Genomic DNA, 14,658 nt, shown 5'->3' on the forward strand with positions numbered 1-14,658 from the left:
TGCAAATTCAAAGGAAAAATATGAACAAAGGTGTTCTAAGTATCAGTTAAAAACTTATGCTTCATATAAGCATATATATGCTTATATATATGGACTGGGAGGATGAAGAACTGCCCACCATAGGAGAAGATGAGGTTCAGACAATCCAAGGAACCTGAACGTGCACAAGTCCATGGGACCTGATGAGATACATTCATGGGTCCTGAGGAAACTGGCAGATGAAGTGGCTAAGCCACCACCCATCATATTTGAGAAGTCTTGACAGTCCGGTGAAGTTGCCACTGACTAAAAAAGGAGAAACATAACCCCCATTTTTAAAAAGGTAAAAAAAAGAAGACCCAGGGAGCTACAGGCCAGTCAGTCTCACCTGTGTGCCCAGCAAGACCACGGAGTGGATCCTCCTGGAAGCTATGCTAGGAGACATGGAAAATAAGGAGGTGATTTGTGACAGCCAACATGGCTTCACTAAGAGCAAGTTGTGCCTGACAAATCTGGTGGCCTTCTATGATGGGGTTACAGCATGGGTGGATAAGGGAAGAGCAGTTGATGTCAATTACCTGGACTTGGGCAAAGCATTTGACACTGTCCCACGACATCCTTGTCTCTAAATTGAGGAGACATGGATTTGATGGATGAACCACTAGGTGGATAAGGAATTGGCTGGATGATCACACTTAAAGAACTGCCATCAACAGCTCGATGTCCAAGTGGAGAGCAGTGACGAGTGGGGTTCCTCAGGGGTTGGTGTTGGGACTAGTGCTGTTTAACATCTTCTTTGGAGACATGGACAGTGGGATTGAGGGCACCCTCAGCAAGTTTGCCAACAACACCAAGCTGTGTGGTGCGGTCAACATGCTGGAGGAAAGGGATGTGCCATCCAGAGGGACCTGGACAGGTATGAAAGGTGGGCCCGTGCAAAGAACAAGTGTAAGGTCCTGTACACAGGTCAGGGCAATCCCATGCACAAACACAGGCTGGGTGACGAGTGAATTGAAATAAGCTCTGAGGAGGAGGACTTGGGGGTATTAGTGGATGGAAAACTGAATATAAGACAACAATATGCACTCATAGCCCAGAAAGCCAACTGTATCCTGGGTTGCATCAAGAGAAGTGTGGCCAGTGGGTCAAGGGAGGTGATTCTCCCCCTCTACTCTGCTCTCGTGAGACCCCACCTGCAGCACTGTGTCCAGCGCTGGGGCCCCCAACATAAGAAGGACATGGACCTGCTTGAGTGGGTCCAGAGGAGGCCATGAAGATGATCAGGGGGCTGAAAAACCTCCTTTGTGAAGACAGGCTGAGAGAGTTTGGGCTGTTCAGGTTGCCCAGAGAAGCTGCCCCCCTCCCTGGCAGCGCTCAAGGCCAGGTTGGACGGGGCTTTGAGCAACCTGGTCTAGTGGAAGGTGTCCCTGCCCACGGCAGGGGGTTGGAACTAGATGATCTTTAAGGTCCCTTCCAACCTAAACTGTTCTATGATTCTCTAAATAAATCTCCTTATAAATATTTTATGTGATGAACTAACCCCCATCTCTGCCCCATTGCACCACTTAGGGGGTGGAAGAAGAGAAACTATAGGCAAAGCTGTGCATGGAAAGAAGGGAAGGATGGGGCAAAGGTGTTTTAAGACTTGGTTGTATTTCTCATTATACCACTCTGATCTGACTGGAAATAAATTTTTTTCCCCCCAGTCAAGTCTGCTTTGCCCATGATTGTAATTGGCAAGTGATCTCCCTAATCTTATCTCAACCCACAAACCTTTCATATTTTCTCTCCCCTGTCCATCTTAGGAGGGGGATGTCATAAAGCAGCTTTGGTGGGCACCTGGAATCCAGCCAGGGTCAACACACCACAGTGATATTGTGCTATCTGTGATAGCATAATATTTGGGAGTCATTATGATCACAGAGAATGAATAAAATATAGAGATAAAACTAGAGTGCTTTGAATAAGAGAGAAATAGAAATAAGATAAAATTCAATAACTTTGAAATATTGTGTTTAAGAAATAATATGCAAAGGAATTCTGCCATCAGACACTGTCTCATCAGCTAAAAACAGCAAAGGAGAAAGAGATATATATACATATTATTTCTGCAAGTCAATTTGAGCTGTGACATTTATTTGGTCTTTGGCTTTGGTTTCACTACAAAGCAACTGTGTACAGGCAAAGAACAGTTTCAGTGTTGTGACAGTAAAGTATAAAGGAACATTTGTTACCTACAGAAAGGTTTTGATTATTAGTGCTGTTTCAGAGGGGATAGAACGACAGTAATTTTTTCTGTAGTACAAATTGAAGACTGCTGTGTCAGTCTTCTGTACTGTGTCAAGTCTGAGATTATAATTTGCAGCTTTCAAATTTCTTGGGATTGTTTATCAAGAAAAATTTATCTGGTTATGCATTATATAAAATAACACTGAGACTTCATACTTGATTTTCTTCTGGGAAGTTAGGTATAATTCTTCCTCTTTCAGATAATTTATCTAGCTCTATTTGCTAGTATTTTTTTGCAAATTTGACAAATACATAAAATATACTTTGTGTGATCAGAAACATAAGGCTGTAAAGTAATTGCCAGCTCATTAGCAATAGCATTTTTAATATGATACAAAAGAATATTCAAGTTCCATTTAAAAATTATTCCATTTCCGTGGTGATGTTAATCATATGCAGAGCTGTTTAATCAATTGCTCTGTTGTGATGGTTACAAATGTTTTGTTTCCAAACTATTTTCAGCCTTCTTTACCAGACTGATATTGTCAAGACCAGAAAAAGAAAAAATTGTTTATCCGCACAGCCAGTTTAAGATTTAAGCTTAAAGTGAAGACCAACATTTTCTAGCATTATTCTTGAACATATGTGGGCAACTTATCAAAATTGAGAATCTAGGCAAAGATTCAGACAAGTAATGTCACATCACAAATTAGTTCTCATGATTTCACAGTAACGTATCCATTCATTGCGTAGTGCCTGTTATCTCTGGTCTTGGTTTACAGTGTCTATATTCTGCTAGAGTATGACTGCTAGAGTTAAGATATCTTCTGAAATGCAGACAAGAAAATTAATGCACCATGTCTTAAGGCAATACTTTGGTGCATGTGAGAGACATGTCATATGATGTCTATCAAGCAGAAGTTTTCAGTTACATCATCATAGGGTATTTGCATTTCATGTTTTCATTAACAGAAGGTTTTTTGAATAACTTTTTGCCTATTGACTATTCAGTGCTTTAGCTTTCTAAATGTTTAGGAAAACACAATTTCATTAAAATAGTAAAACTAACTATAAAACATAGAGAAAACTATTAAGGTTTAGATATTGAGAAAAAAATATTAGAATTATGGTAGGGTTTAGGCAGATAAAATAGCCAGCCGAGACTAGTCTTTTACCTTTTCAGTAACAAAACCACAGAATCATCTAGATGTATAGTTGCCCATGAAGATGATGCCATGACTGTGTTTAGGACTGAAGTACCTTAACTCTTCATCTAGCTACCATCTAGGATGCCCGAGATCTCATGCTAGTAGAAGCTCTGAATCTATCTAAAGAATGAAATAACGGGACATCTCAGCAGCAGTAGATTTATTAAAAACCCCCAAAAACTCCCACCACAAAACCCCCTGAACACAAAAACTTTAAAGGTATCAATCTGATGTTCCTCTTTTGTTTTAGAGTAAGTCATTTTGGGATAAATTTACAAATATTCTGGAAGATGAAGATAAAAAACATTCAGAACATTTCTATCTTGAGTAAACACCCTAATCTCTGTAGAACTAATCTGTTTGTCAATCTTCTCTTAGTAGGAACAGGGAAACTTTTTTTTTTTTTTTTTTTTTTTTTTTTTTTGGGTGTGGGTAGGGAGGAGAGATGTGGAGAGATCTTAATTTTTAAAATATATAGTTTTGACTGTAAGGAAACATTTATATCCCGAATTCTAATAAAATATACAAATTCTGTAAAAGAGAAAGAAATTGTTCATCTCAGCACCTACAAAACAAGGTGTTTATGCATACAGAGCTTTGATGTAGGAGAAGAGGGTGGGTAAAATACAGTTCTTATTATTTTTGATTAATTGTAAAAAATTCTTACAGCTATTTTGGAGAATGAAAAATATCATTGCTGTATATAAAAGGATTATAATGAGCTTCTCATGTTGCATAAATCAGCTAACTACGAGTTCTATGATATGTTAAAAATGAATAATATTGCATTATTTTTCTTGAAACAAATATATCTATTGCCATATATATATCCCCATTATTTTTTTGTGGATAGACATGTACTTTGTTACATTGATTTAAGTTAAAGAAATATTCATTTCAGAATTTGGCAATTATAGATGTAGACTGTTCTTTGCTATACTTACATATTTTCAAATACAAGTAAGTCTGAGCAATAAATATCTCCAAGACTATGACAGCTCCTGACGTAAATCAAGGTGCAAGATGAAAGTCGTAAACCAAGTGAAATATTGAGTTGTCTCAGCTTTTTGTTGATAGGATGTTAATAGCCTTTCATCTTTAGTGCCTTTTTGCTTGAAATATTTATCTTTCTGTTTTGTCTTGGTAGCCTTAAAGTTTTTAGGTTTGTTTTTTGGGGCTTTTGGTGAGGTTTTTGTTTGTTTGTGGGTTTTTTAAATTATATGTTATCAGTGTGGAGAAGACACTGATGGCAAAGACACAGAAAGTGAACTATGAACACAGTAAGACTTCATCTTATGGAGCTTACTGACCCTGGAAAGTAAAATTTATTCTAGTGGTATTTCATCCCTTTGCAAGAGGAAAATATATTCTAAAACTGGTAACAACATAATTCATATAATAAGGTTTGATTAATGAAAGGATTTGACTCAAACCAGCTAGAATACTAATGAAATTATAAAGATTTACCTGTAAAGTTTGTATAATAATAGAAGTCATGGTTTCAAAGTGTAGCAGTTGGATTAGTTTGGTTTCAAGTTAAGGACAGTAGAAAACTTGGAATAGTAATCATAATGAACATAGGTATTGCAGGTTAGGACTGCTAGTTATGAGAGCAAGAATAGTGCATTTTCATTGTGTATTACTTATCTAGGGAAATAAATATTAATACGAAATCAAAAGTGCAGAAGTCAAGCACTCAGTCACAACCAAGATTTCTGTGATGAATGGAGCTACTCTAATGGAAAAATAAAAATAGATATGTATATCTTAGTCAATCGAAGATCATCTTTGAGACACAGGTGTCAGATGAGAAAGACATAATCAGCTAAGACAAAATAGATGCATACAATAAAGTATACAAATTCAGGCAATAGAACTATGTGATGTGGATTTAGAAAAAGATAAAACACACTTCGTTGCAACACGTATTCTGTCTCAGAATAGAAGGCTAAGATATACTTATTTTGTTATCCCAGCAAAATAAAGATCAAGGGAAACGATGACATTTTAAAGATACACCATCTTTAAAAATATAGCGTTAAGCACTAGAGTAGGAGAAGTACTATTTAAAAAATAAACTTAACATAGAAAGTGATAATGTTTTAGCCAAAGGCATATAAGGAAAGAAGATATTATCTGCCATAAAGCAGTCAGAAAATTTCTAAGATTGCTTTAAATATTATAAATATTGTCAAACACCTGAACTGGACTGAACTAAGAGTCATTCTTTTCATTAAGTACCAGCATTATATAGTCTAAGGGGATGAATACCAGATCTGATTATTCAAGGGGTTCCTTTCAAGTCTTGAGAAACTCTTGGACAATTAAGCTTACCCCTTCTATTTGACAACCACATGATATAGCTCAGTTCATGTGTTTATGAAGATCCGTGTTGAAATCAGGAATAAAGCCAGCAGAAACATGCAAAATCACGTGTATGATCACTGGTTTTAGATTTAGTTCAAGGCTGATGACACCCACACGGGTGAATCTTCAGGGAAGAGTCAGCTTATATTGATTTTATTGCAGACATCATGGCTTGGGACTTAAAAATGTATCTCCTGGGATGATCTTTTGCTGATTGATATCCTGCCTTTATCAACAGCCTACAAAGGCATACAAGCTGCTTTATAATAAAAAATGCAGACTACCTGAATTAGTGATAATTATCCAATTTCCATAATTACAGAAATTTCCATATTTAAGAATATGTAATTTCTCCATTTCCAGGAAAGAAAAGTGTTTACCCAGTGAGCACAGGCATTATAATATTTATGGAGTCTAAAAGAACTATACTGTCAAGATATCTATGAAGTTATTTCAATTTCTGAAAAATTATAGTAACAGATTTTTGAAAAGAAATGTTTATATTTGAAAAAACAGTATTCCTGTGTTTTTCTGAATAAGTATTTTCCTGGAGTAGACATGTTTTTTTTGGGGAATTAGAAAGAGATTTAAGGTTACATACTCTGAAAGAAATATTTTCTTAAGCATCTACCTTAAGATGTTATAGAAAGTGCTTCATTACCCCTATGGAAGCAATCTCACAAGAATTTAGTATGTTGTTGACATTTTTTTTTTCTGCATGCACTGTGGTAAGTGTACACCTGATGTTTAGGAAATAATTGTTTGGTAATATATTGGAGAAAATACTGCAAAGTGCCATATATTTGCTTGTGTGGGGGAGAGAAACATTTCAGTATAAATTATTAAGCCTGTGCTTCCACATGTTTTTATTTGAAGTCTAAAAGCTTCTTTTTATGAACTGCTGTGCTTCACTTTGGGATAGCAAATCTACACTGTATGTTTTTGTTTTCTGCAGCACAACACATGGCTCACACTTGGAGGACTGGAGCATATCAAAACCACGTTCACTAATAATCCACAGTCACAAGGTACACTTAGATCATGTCAACCTCTTTTCTGAAACAATCTTCAATAGAGACATAACCTTCTTTCCAAGAGAGAACAACATTCAAGAAGTCAATAATAGGGAAGAACAAGACTTTCTAAGATCATTTATACATCTGTTGGAAGGAAGGAGAGGTGTAAACACATTGTAGATGAGTTTTGTAGATGTTCTGGTACCTCTCCACATTTAATGGAAAACTTATATTCTGGAACTCAGGAATACAAGCACAAGCTGTTACACGGACAGGGACTTCAGCTAATCCTTTAGCAATTCTGGTTTCTCTTACTCCTTCCTTCTTCCCTTTGATGCTGATATAGGAGTTTTGATACTCTGAGACTGGGATTATGACACAATTCAGTTTCTTAGTATCCAGGATACTTGATTTCAAATAGCAAAGCACTCGAGGGACAGCTCTAATCATCCCAAGAACAAAAGGTGGATTATCTAGCTTCCAGACAACTTACACTTAATAAATGAAGACATTCGGTCTTTCACCTGCTGACACACATATTCTGCTGGTGAGGGAGACTTACTCTATAACATTTTCAGTAATAAATTGTATGAGTACAAAATCACTATCCTATTGGTATGAATAAAAAAATTTATACAGGCTATCACAGAAAAAGAGAAAGTAAGGAACTAGAAATTAGATGAAGGTCAAAAGGGCAGAAGTGAGCATTGTTTTATTGTTTATATCTGGTACTTTTGCTTATTCTTTTTTACCTTCCCTCTCAAGCAGCTTGTACACTACACCATTTTTAGCTTGATGTATGTATACATATTTTCAAAACACTTACTGTGTTGTATTTTCTGTCTAGTTTAAGAGATCCTTGGACGGTTAATGTAAGTGTAAAGGGAGTTTTTTTGATAGGGTGTGGGGCATTTTTTACAGGGTTTTTTTGTTTGTGGTTTGGTGGTTTTTTTGGGGGTTTGTTTTGTTTTTTAAGCATATAGTAGTTCCCCAAAGCTTAGAGGATGTTCAACATTAGCTGACAGGGAATTCTACCAATGCTTTTCAATAGCCTTCAGGAATAAAACACTCCTATCCCTCTACTTTCCTTCCACATTTTTGTAGTTTCTTTGAAAGTTTTGTCTCAATTTTCTACTTTAAATGTATGGTTCACACATTAGCGATTATTATAACTTGTACTAAGAGCTTGTACCAAACTCTTTCTTCAAGAAACATCTTTGCACCAAAGTTTTTCACAAAACAGCATTGATTTCAATGAAATTCTGTTTTTCAGACCCAGAATTTTCTGGTCTGTAGAAAGCTTCTTTCCAGCAGTGTCAGTAAGATCAGTCATTTGTTTAAATATAGATGAAGTTGGAGCTTCAAAAGAATTATGCGTGGTCCTTCAGCTGCTAACCTAGGAATGCAAATACTCATCTGGGAAATGGAAGCATAAATTACAGAATCTTGTCTAACCTGGACAAAGAACTTCATTTGAGGTCTGCTATATTCCAGATGAATACCATTACTTAGTGTTAGCAATATTCAATGAAGCTATTCGTTTTCTTTTTCCACAGAATCAATGCAAAAGTCTTGGTCTTTGCTCTGATATGAAAGGATAAAAGTACTTAGCTCTGTTAACTTTCCTTCCAAGTTCTGTGGGTCTTAATGATCTCCTCACACAGCAGTGTGGCTTCTTTAGAAGGAACTCAAGAACACAGAAAGGTTACAGCTCCTTTGTCAAAAGCCCTAAGGTTGGAGGAACACATGCTATACCACCAGTCCTTGCTCTGACAGCATTGTAGTTTCTTTTCTACGAAGCATTTTGTCTGCTGACACAGCACTAGCAGCGTCAGCATATACATCTACCTGACAGCTATAGTTTGGTCTGTAATAATATTTTCTAGCTACATCTGACTTTTCACAGGAATTCATACACCTATATGAAAAGAAGTTTATATACCCAAATAATAATCTACATTTGATAATAGCTAACATACTCTAATATGTTTATAAACCAATAACAAAACAGGAATAAATCTAGTAGACAAGAGCTAAGGCATGGTAACAATAAGAACTACTTTGACATTCAGAACTGGAATATTCATGCCTTACAGTGAGGAAATATGAGAAATATTTATACCTCACAATAGAAAAAGTAACACTAAAATGGTAGCCACAGCCCACAAAAATGACGGTCATCAGACCCTTTTGGTTTTGCAGGTAAACACAGTTTTCTATGGCTTTATTTTGGATTACATTTTTAGCAGAAGTTTACACAAAATTCATGAGCTGCTATTTAGACTACTTGTCAGACCTCTAGCTGGATCACAGTAACATTGTATTCTATTTTTTTTACATGATTATCAATTATTTCTCTAATATCTTATATTTAATTCTTTGAAATTAGTTCAGAAGAATGCAGCAGGACTTCAACAAATTGTAGGTTTATGTAAATTTTTATTGTAAGCCAAGTGTCTCCTCAAGTAGTTTTCACCCCAAGGGATGGGTAATGCCTGCAAATTTCAGAAGGACTTGATAATTTTGCAGCAATTTATATTTTACTGAAAGAAGTTTTAATAAAGAAATTGATTTAATTATACTTCGTAGCAATCCAGTGGAATTTTTTTAGTTGACTTTTTTTTTTTTTTCCCCCCCTCAAGGTAAATTCAACAGCAACTATGTAAGGGAATTTGACAGGTTCTGGGAAAGATAATGCTGAAGTTCTGCAGTCCCACTGTCCTCTGGGGTGGATACACCAAGCCATAGTAGAGCTCCATCAGGTACTTCAGATAATTCAAGAACTTCGGAGCATTAAATTGTCACAAAGAAAATGTTATGGACTTCTTTTTAATGTTATAACTTCATAATCAGCAAAGTATCTGCCATATGAATTTGTAATCTTAAATCAGGGTATTTATGTTTTTTCAGAAAACTCAGAAACACCAGACCAGTCTTCTCAACATGAAATACTTGCATTTTGGTCATGCATGATTTCCCTTCAGAAATTCCCTTTACCTGAGGAGGTTCTATTGATAAACACGATTTGCCAGTAGAATAGATTCATCCTCAAGAGAGAAATTAGTGACTCTTCCTTTTGCTTTGTTTCTTCCTGTCTGTAAGGCAATGAAGGATATTGTCATGACTGACCAACTGTATTAAATAATATCTCAGAATTTGACCAAAGACTTGGCTGCTAGCGAACCCGGAATGTTGGTAAGACTAACACATGGACAACAAAGATATTCAAGTGTTATTCAATGCTATTTTGAAAGTTTTAGTAGACTAATTCATAGATGAATCAAACTGACTCAAATTCTTATGTGGAATACCACTGCTCTTTAACCTACTTCAAAGATATTTATCTGGGGAAAATCATAGTTCTATGAGTTACACTGTATTTATTTTATTACTTCCTAATTGTAATGTAGTTTAAATTGCAATACAACAATTTGCCAGCAAAAACATTTTATTCACAGTGATCCATTAACTTTTTTTCTGTTACCACTCCATTTATATATACACACACTGATAACTGCTCAAGTATTTTTCCTGACAGCACGTACTTCAACAAATAAAATAAACACATTGTAATAATCTGGAATTACAATTAGTGCTGTCAGTTAGTTATATTTGTGAATTTCTGTAGTGAAATTAAATTTAAAAGTCTCTTGTATACAGATAAAAAGGATGCAACTGAGGATTTTTTCCATTTTTCATCATAAGACATAGAAGCACTCTGGAAGATGGGATTTTGATAGTATATGATTAAAAAATACTGACATTAAAATTTTTAATATATCATGCCATGCATATAAATATAATTATTTTTATAACATTTACTGAAATAGACATTAAACACCAATGACATAAAATAAACTTCTAGGTAATGGGTTTCCTGTAAAACCTACATGCAATGAGTAGCCTATGTCACATTCTCCTGTGTCCGTACTTCCCATGTAATTATACAAGATGACTCAAAAAACGTTACAATCATGAATAATCTGGCTCATAATAATTTTAAATATCTATTCTATCCCCTTTATGAGCTTGATGAAGGAATTATGATCCGAACACAGCATTAATTTAAATTGGATGGAGGGCATGATGAAGCAAACTGAAAAGTTAATAGGTTTTTACATGCTTTCCTGAGAACAGAACTTGAAGGTAAGAGGTATAAACTAAGGGCACACCTCCTCAGAGAGCCTGAGCTGTCAGAAGTAAATGAGAAAGCTAAACTATTCTGCTAGATTAATTTAATCTTCTATTTCTCAAATTTGATACTGGTCAGCAGTACAATTATTAATGGTCCTATTTTGAATGAAGTTATTTTTTGAGTAGAATTGTACATCTGACATAGGATCAAGGTTAGAACACAGGATACTTAAAGGGAGATGATCACAAATAGGATAGAGAAAAATAATGGTATCCTATAGAGATCCAGTTATGAGAGTGTTTAAGGACAAGTTCCAACAGCATATATGGCCAAGTGACAGAATAAACTCAAAATGGCTGTGCACAGTGCAGGTGGAGTTTCTTCAAACATTTGTGCAGCGTAACTCTGGCATATCAGAAAGATATGTAAATGCAACAGGTATTGCTCACAACAAATCCACATTACTGCAAATAGAATTCAGAAAGAAACCTGTCCCCTTCCTTCCCTTCCACTTGAATGGGTCAGATTTTATGTGCTTATTCATAATTTAAACATGATTTCTATAACATGAGAAATCCTACTTCTTTGCTTTTCTAGTTTTTTTTCTAAAGCATATTGACACAAAACATCCATACAGAGCATAGAAACCAAATTCAGAAGTGCTAACATACTTTTCATCTATTTTGATACTTACATTCACCCCTTCATTTTCATTTTATATAGACTTTTAGGATTTCCTATTCTTTCAGTCTTTTCTCATGGAGTCTAAAACCCAAGAACTTTGATTATTCTTATTTTCTCCTAGACCTTCTCCAGCTGGTTCACTTTTGCACTGGAAGTGCAGTGCCCTGGAGAGAGGATGTTAGCAGAAGCCTCACTAGTGATAAGAGAGCAAAAAGGATTATTTGATGTAACTTGTAACAGCTCGGATCTACTTTGTCTCTTTTATCCCAGTAGGCCTGCTGATTAGAGGGCTTTGGTTTTGTTTTAGGGTTTTCTGTGGATTTGTTTTGTTTGCTACATTTTTTTTTTAAATATATAACTTAATTCAATCATCTATTACTTTACTCGGTCTTAACATGGACTTGGGAACAAACTGCAGTTGTTCATCAAATCCAGCCTAACCCAGTTCAATCCATCTCAAAACTAATTACCAAATCAGATTTTACCAAGCCAAACTTCACAAAAATGGCATTTTATTGCACAAAAAGCAAAACAGACTAGAAATTAACAAGCATTGGAAGCTAACTTTATATTTGTCTTTGTTTATTTGTTGTTTTGTTTGTTTGGGGTTTTTTTTGGGGGGAGGGTGTGTGTTTTTGTGGTTTTTTTTCTTGTTTTTTTTTTTTTTTTTTTTTTTTTTTTTTTGAGAGAAACAGAGATGAATTCCATCCCTCAGTTCTGGAAGGATCTATTCTATCCTTTCAATTTAACAGTACTCAAACCAGACTCTCTTTTTATTCTGCTATGTCTACTTAGTCTGCATCAAATCAAATTATATATTAAAATTAATCTCTTATTAAGGATATACACAAAGCCATGAAAATTAGGGGTAGACATTGTGAAGTCTAGCTGATATTATGTAAAGTTCTGCAAAGTTCCTTATTCTTGTAAACCTGGTATGTCACACCATGTTGTCTTCAGTAATTTTGGTGATATGGATGATAGTGGTTAGTCTACAGTATTAGCAAGAGATAACTTCAAAGTGTTAATGTCACTATCAGGAAACAAGAAAAAGAAGAATATGTGACTTCTGACAATATGTTTTTCACCTACATTTTCAATACTTTCTGTCTGAATATAAATATAGCTTTGATCTTTTATGAAGGGTAGCACACAATTGTTTCAGGTTCAGTTTATTGTTTCTGCAAATTGTAAGAGGTAGCAGCATGCCAACAGCAAAGCCTTGCAAGATATTATAAAAATTAATGGTCTGTTAAAGAAGGGTACCTTGGGAGATGAAAGCAAAAAGCAAAAATATAAGAAAAGGACAGCAGGACATTGTATTGATATGAAGTCTTGGCATTCCTATGATGTTGGCATTGTTACTGTTTCAAGGAACAGCCAATGTAGGATCTCAAAGCTATCAAAATGGAGATTTTTTTGTGTCCCCCCCCAAAAGAAAAAAAAAATCAGAAGTTTTAAAGAACTTTATAGATTTTTTTAAACTAAATTCAATTGTGAGCAAAATATGCCTTCAACATTTGCTTTTACCGTGAAAAAAACAATCTGCTGTTCTCCGAAACTGTCATGACTTCAGTCTTGCTATCTGAGATATTAAGTCAAATGCATCATGTGTATTCTTCCAAAGCACTTGGAAAACTACTAAAGGAAAAGAAAGCTTTATGAAAAAAACAACACTGCTATGCAAATATGACCAACTACACACAGAGGTACATTTTTTTCCTTCCCAATAACAGCCATCTAACTCACTGAAGTACGTACATTGCTAGGTGATGTGTATAAAGTTTGTGTGTCTGTATGTACTTCCAGTTATAACTTTGCTTATACCCTACTACTCTTTACTAGGAACTTGAGGCTGTTCAGTCGCTCAGTCCTCAAATGTGACTCCATCCAGGCCTCATATATTTTCTTTTCAAACAGTCTGAATGCCCTCTAAAGCAAGTAAGTACTTCTAACCACTGTGATGTGTTACATTATTGGAGTTGGGTTATTTTTGGAAGTCAGAAATGGAATTTAAAAAAAAAAGGAAATCTAACATTTCTATTTAAGACTCCAGGAGTTCTGAATGTATGTTTGCTTTTTCAGCTTTCAGAAATAATCATTGACTGTCCGATTGGTTGGGATAACCAGTACCCACACAAGTACCAACATTTGCTGCTGTCCTTCAGATGAACCCTTGCTGTGTCTCCAGAATACTAGTGCTCATTTGGGGAAATGCCCCATATCCCATAGCTGTTTGTGGCTATGAAGCTCTGCAGTCCCTGGGGTTTCTAATTCCTCCTGTGGTTTTCCCTGACTGACAAAGAGCTTCTTCCAAACATGACTATCTGATCCAGAAACAGAGTACCCAGTGATCTAACGAAAACCCCAAAGGAAAGAAATGTACTAATGCAGCCCATCCTCTGGGTGGATAAAATATCACTAAAAGCCAGTTAAAGATTTTGTTTGGGGGTTGGGGTTTTTTTTGTTTGTTTTTGTTTGTTTTGTGGTTGGGGTTTTGTGTGTGTGTGTGTGTGTGTGTGTGTGTGTGTGCGCGCGCGTTGCTTTTTGGTAAGAATACATGAAGAGATTGTCTCACACCAGGTAAAACCTGAATTCTAATCCCAGTGAACACGCGTAATGAGTAACTCTATTGGAGTTATGATCCTGGAGCCAACCACCTCTTCTGAAAAGCGATGTTTCAGCCATTCTTAAAAAATGTCTGTGCACACAATTTCATAGATATTTCATATTTGTCTTTTCAATAACATATTAAAAATGCATCAGAACTGTATAGAATTTTCAGGTGAATAAAAATCATTATATTGTGATTAGCAGAGATCCCAGTTGTACATGGTTAATAACCTGACTGTGTCTTGTCAAACTTCACTGAAATATTATTTAATGGTTGAAGCAACTTATAATCGAGCATCAGTGTTAGACTGACATATTTTACAGTATTTATAACTCAGAAAAACTTGGAAGAATTTTCATAAATTGAATCATAGCCAACATCTTTTTTTAAGAAGATATTTTTTAGCTTTACTCTTTTTTTTTTTTT

Source organism: Athene cunicularia, assembly GCF_003259725.1.
Source record: "Athene cunicularia isolate RWA chromosome 4 unlocalized genomic scaffold, athCun1 chr4_part1, whole genome shotgun sequence".
In the NCBI taxonomy this organism is placed as follows: domain Eukaryota; kingdom Metazoa; phylum Chordata; class Aves; order Strigiformes; family Strigidae; genus Athene; species Athene cunicularia.